Consider the following 6267-nt stretch of genomic DNA (forward strand, 5'->3'; position numbering starts at 1 on the left):
CAAAAAAAAAAAAAAAACAAAACAAAACAAAAAACACACAATATTTTCTTTTTAAAAAATTGTTTCATGTGTACAGGTATTCTCCTGCATGTATGTCTGTTCACCTCATGCATACCTGGAACCCTTGGAGGCTAGAATAAGGCACCAGAAGCCCTAGAACTGGAGCCATGGGTAATTGTGAATATCCATGTGGCTTCTGGGAATTGAATCTGGTTCCCCTGTAAGAGCAGCATTTGGGGACTAGAGAGATGGCTCAGTGACTTAAAACACTTTTAGCTCTTGCAGAAGAAAGGGGTTCAATTCACAGCCAACTTGGTGGCTTGAAGGTGGTGAACATATATACATGTAGACAAAACACTAACATAAGAATTTTTTTTAAAAGAACAGTAAGTTCTCTTAACCAACAAGCCATCTGTCCAAACCAATTTTTTTCCCTTTCTCTCTCTTTGGGTGAGACCAGAGAGTTTTGTGACTACACCTTGGACAGGGATATTATCTGATAGGGTGAAGCCAGGACTCACTCTGGTAGCACAAGGGGCTGTGTACATATTCTTTCCCATAAATGGGGGTTTCTGAAGAGATTCCTAGAAAACTGGTTTATATCTTGGAAGAGAGCAAAACCTTAAGCATTGGTAATGTAACTGGAATTATTGTTTCTCTGCCAGTGAGAGACTTCAGGATTCCAAAAGGGGCTCCTTCCTTTGACTCGTGTCCCCTAAATGTCTAAGTAGCAAGTTCAAGGCCAGGCAGGGGCTAAACAAGATCCACTCTCAAACAAAACATAAACAAAAAGAACGTCCACCATAACTTGAATCTTTTTGTTTTCATTTTGGTTCTGGGTTTGAGGTAGTGTCTCACGCATCTCAGGATGGCCTTGAACACCTGAGCCTCCTGTCCCCTGCTCTCAGGTGCTGGGAGTCCAGGAGTTTACCACATCTGGCTTTAAGTTGGAATTCTCATACAGTACTCTAAGGAATATGGTGTCAAATCCTCAAAACCCCTTTTACTCTTCTTTTTTTTTCTTTCTTCTTTCTTTCTTTTTTTTTTTTTTTTTTTTGGTTTTTCGAGACAGGGTTTCTGGAACTAGCTCTTGTAGACCAGACTGGCCTCGAACTCCCAGAGATCCGCCTGCCTCTGCCTCCCGAGTGCTGGGGTTAAAGGCGTGAGCCACCACCGCCTGGCTCTTCTTTTTCTTTTTTGGTTTTTCGAGACAGAGTTTGTCTGTAGCTTTGGGGCCTGCCCTGGAACTCCCTCTGTAGACCAGACTAGCCTCAAACTCACACTCTTCCTGTCTTTGCTTCCTGAGTGCTGGGAATAAAGGTGTGTGCCCCACCGCCTCCCCCCCATTCTCTTAGTGCACCTATTTTCATGGCACATCTACACAGTGGGCCGAGTCTTATCTGGGGTACTCTAACTGAAGTTGGTGATTCCCCAAAGACCCCTAACTTCCTCTGCTCCCCTCCACCCCATTTTTGGGAAGGAGACTAAGTCTTTTGTTGTTGTTGTTTGGTTTTTCAAGACAAGGTTTCTCTGCGTAGCACTGGCAGTCTTGGAACTCACTCTGTAGACCAGGCAGGCCTTGAACTCACAGAGATCCGCCCATCTTTGACTCCTGAGTGCTGGGATTAAATGCATGTGCCCCCATGCCCAGCATTATATAAGTTCTATAAAATAAGAATAACCTCACCTATATTATTGGGGGAAGGGTTGCTAAGGACCCAACCTATGGCCTAACACTGGCCTAAGAGACAGAGTTAAATTCTCATTTTTTGGAGTGGAGAGAGGGGTAAGTGTCTCCATATGACTCAGGTTGCTCTTCTAGTATGTGTAGCAAAGGCTGGCCTTGAACTTCGGATATTCCTGCCACCCAGGTGCTGGGATTCCGGGTATGCACAACCCTGTCTACTTTATACAGTTTGAAGACTGTGTGGTGGGCAAGCACTCTTACAACTGAGCTACATCTCCACCCCTAATTTTAAAAAAAGACTTATTTATTATGTATACAACATTCTGCTTCCATGTATGTTGGCATGCCAGAAGAGGGCGCCAGATCTCATTACAGAGAGTAGGAAAAGGGGCTGGAGAGATGGCTCAGTAGCGAAGAACACCGGCTGCTATTGCAGAGGACCCAGGTTCGGTTCTCAACACCCCAAAAGTTCACAACCATCTGTAATCCAGCTCCAGGGGTTCAATGCACTCTTTTAGTCCCTTGATATCTTCATTTACACACACACACACACACCTTCAAAATAAATCTTCTTTTTTTTTTTTTTTGGATTTTTGAGACAGGGTTTCTCCGTAGCTTTTTGGTTCCTGTCCTGGAACTAGCTCTTGTAGACCAGGCTGGCCTCGAACTCACAGAGATCCGCCTGCCTCTGCCTCCCGAGTGCTGGGATTAAAGGCGTGCGCCACCACTGCCCACTGCCCGGCTTTTTTTTTTTTTTGGATCAAAATAAATCTTCTTAAAAGGAAGCATCAAGCTGGAGAGATGGCTCAGAGGTTAAGAGCACTGTCTGTTCTTCCAGAGGTCCTGAGTTCAATTCCCAGCAACAACACAGTGGCTCACAGCCATCTGTAATGGGATCTGGTGCCCTCTCCGGGTCTGCAGGCAGAACACTGTATACATAATAATTAAATCTTAAGAAAACAAGGAAGCATCATTTGGATGCTTGCCATCACATCGATGAACCATGGGAGCACTAAGTTGTATGAGCATGTTTCTGTAAAAAACCCAGAACAGCAAGTTCACAGCGCCAGAAAGATAATAGTTGCCAAGTCCAGCAGGAAGGCTGGTAGCGATGGCCAAGGGGTTTGGGATTCCTTTATGGGCTGAGATAAATGTCACTGGGAACCCAACCCTGTGACTGTGCTAATAGCCACTAAGTGACAAGTGGGCTTTCTTAAAAATATATATATTATATTACTTTTTTTTTGTTTGTTTTCAAGACAGGGTTTCTCTGTGTAACAGTCCTAGCTGTCCTGGAATTCACTTTGTAGATCAGGCTGGCCTCGAACTCACAGAGATCCTCCTGCCTCTGCTTCCCAAGTGCTGGGATTAAAGGAGTGTGCTACCACCACCTGACTATATATTTTATTTAGTGTGTGTGTGTGCACATGTGTGTGTCACGGCACACTGGGTCATCTTGCCAGCCTGATCAGTGGACTTTCAATGATCATACTGTATGGTATGTGAGGTATAGCTCAAACAAAAATGGGGTCGGGTGTCCTGAAAGGAGTATGAAGCCTGTCTTTGCCACCCCCACCCCAGTTCTTTCCCTGGAGTATGTGCCCCTCAGCCTGGCCAGAGAGTCTCCTCCTTGTCTAATCTGTCAGCTAGCTCCTGATGGACCTGGTCTTCCTTGGGGACTTCTGTTCCCTTAAAACTGTGGTTTGTAGGGATGGAGAGATGGCTCAGTGGTTAAGTGCACTGGCTGTGCTTCCAGAGGTCCTGAGTTCAAATCCCAGCAACCACATGATGACACATGGTAATGAGGTCTGGCGCCCTCTTCTGCCTGCAGGCATACTGCTGGCAAAACACTGTATACATAACAAACCTTGGGTGGGGGAGGAATCTGTGGTTTGTAGAACACTAAGACCTGAGGATTCTGGGGTTGAGATGGAAACAGTGGACAAAGAAAGGTGTGTCTGGGGCCTGAGGAGATTTTTCCCAGAAGGGTCAGCCCCCTCTGGAGCAGCACAGCTCCAGAGAGGAGGGATGGTTAAGGGGTCCTTAATGGGAAAGAGGTGGGGGGAAACTGACAAACCACAGGGGAAGAAAGGGAAACTTAGCCACAGCCACCGTTTCTAGTGCCATTTGAGAACCTGGGTCGCGCAGGAGCTGGGGTACAGGGTTTGGCTCACTGTGGGAAGGTAGGTGAGATAACAGAAGGGGTTTGGAGGGGCAGGAGGAGAAAGCTGGGGTCTGTGTCAGTCGAAATTATCTGTATCCCTGGGGTGTGTGAGAGGGCACCCTGGCACTTAAGTGACACAGACGATTGTCTTTAAACGGTAAATAAGGGGCCCATGCTTTCAATAGGCAGGGTAACCCTGTGAGCAGTGCCATCTGGGGAGTTGACAGGTCTGGGTTTTAATCCACTTGGAGATGAGCAAGGTAGTGCTGGGCAAAACGCTGGGCGACTCTGAGCTGCTGTTTTCTCTACTACAGGAACCTCACAGGGCTGGGAAGAGAATCCTGCTGAAGAACTTCCAGCAGCGAGGAGGTCATTCCATGGACAGTAGCTGGCCTGCTGAGGCTTAGAAGAGAAGGTCTCCGAGAACCTCCAGGTCACAGGCTCTCCCTGTGGGGAGGGGGTATTGACCTCTGAGAACTAGTGGGTGTGAGAAGCAGCCAAGGTGTTGCCATAGAAACGATGCTGATGTTGCCCTAAAGGAGCTTGGGCTGGGGAGATGGTTCAGCCAGTAAACAGCTTGCTTTGTAAGAATGAGGACCTGATTTCAGTTACCAAAACCCCTATCTTGATTTGTTTGTTAGAGGGGGGATATGGAGGAGTCAGAGAGGTGGTTTGGTGGTTAGAGCACTGTGTGTTCTTGCAGGGGACCCAGGTACAGAGAGAGACAGACAGACAGAGAGGGGAAGGACTCAGTGACTGGAAGCCAGGATGGAATGGGTTGTGGGAGAAGCAGAAATGTGGACATGGGCCCCTGAGGAAGAGGATGGAGACCACTTGGACTAGAACAGAACATGCCACCACTTCTGCCCTACGATATGGCCAGAAGTGAAGTCCCAGAGGGCAGGAAGTGGGAGATGCCTGTCTTCGTCACCCTCTATTTCTGTAAAGAGACACCATGACCTTATGAAAAAAAAAGCATTTAACTAGGGCTTACTTATAGTTTCAGAGGCTTAGTCCAAGAGTGTCATGGTGGCAGGGCACCAGAGCAGTAGCTGAGAGCTACATTCTGATCTCTAGGAGGGGAGAGGAAGGGAGGGGAGGGGAGGGGAGGGGAGGAGAGGAGAACGGAGGGAGGGGAAGGGAGAGGAGGGGAGGGGAGAGAATGGGAGGGAGAGAGGAGGGGAATAGAGAGGAAGGGAAGGGAGGGGAGAGGAGAGGAGGGGAGGAGAGAGGAGGGGAGGGAAGGGGAGGGGACAGGAGAGGAGGGGAGAGGAGGGGAAAGGGTAAGAGAAGAGAGGAGAGAGGAGAGGAGGAGATACTCCAGGCTTAGCTTGGACTTTTTTTTTTTTGAGACAGGGTTTCTCTATGGTTTTGGAGCCTGTCCTGGAACTAGCTCTTGTAGACCAGGCTGGTCTCGAACTCATAGAGATCCGCCTGCCTCTGCCTCCCAAGTGCTGGGATTAAAGGCGTGCGCCACCACCGCCCGGCTAGCTTGGACTTTTTTTTTAATATTTATTTATTTATTTATTATGTATACAATATTCTGTCTGTGTGTATGCCTGAAGACCAGAAGAGGGCACCAGACCCCATTACAGATGGTTGTGAGCCACCATGTGGTTGCTGGGAATTGAACTCAGGACCTTTGGAAGAGCAGGCAATGCTCTTAACCTCTGAGCCATCTCTCCAGCCCTAGCTTGGACTTTTGAAACCCCAAAGCCCCCCCCCCAGTGACACACTTCTTCCAACAGGGCCACACCTCCTATTTCTTTTAATCTTTTCAAATAGTGCAACTCTTTGGTGACTAAGTATTCAAATATACGAGCCTATGGGGACCATTCTCATCCAAACCACCACAGACCCTAAGGAAGTTTAATAAAAGGGGGCAAGGCATATGGGTGCTGTGTTTGACAAGTTACCGTTGCCAATGGAAACTTGGCATCCAATGGATGTATGTCTCAGCTGTTTGTAGAAAAATGGGGTTTTCATTGAAGCAGCAGTGGCATCAAGGTCTCTCTCTCACATGTTCTCTCTCTCTCTCTCTCTCTCTCTCTCTCTCTGAGGTCCAAGCTGGCCTCCAAATCACTACGTAGCCAAGGATGACCTTGAATTCTTCATTCCCTGTCTCCACTTTCTGGAATCATAGGCCCAGGCCACCACACCCGGTTATGCGGGCTTGTGTAAGCTAGGCAAGCACACCACCAATTTTGCTACACCCCAGCTCCTAATGGGCAGGCTTTTAAGTGTCCACTAGGGTTTTAAAGGTTCTGAGATGTCCTGCAAGACACTCTATGCTTGGTTTCGATGAGGCCGGCTTGAGGATGGAGCAGGACAGAGCTGTGGGAAAAGAGCCCAAGATCTGGCGTTTGCAGCAGCCCTCCGGCCGAACCTATTCTAGACCTTGGGTGTGTTTCCTGAG

The sequence above is a fragment of the Microtus pennsylvanicus genome, chromosome 13 (genome assembly GCF_037038515.1).
Source record: "Microtus pennsylvanicus isolate mMicPen1 chromosome 13, mMicPen1.hap1, whole genome shotgun sequence".
NCBI classification, from domain to species: domain Eukaryota; kingdom Metazoa; phylum Chordata; class Mammalia; order Rodentia; family Cricetidae; genus Microtus; species Microtus pennsylvanicus.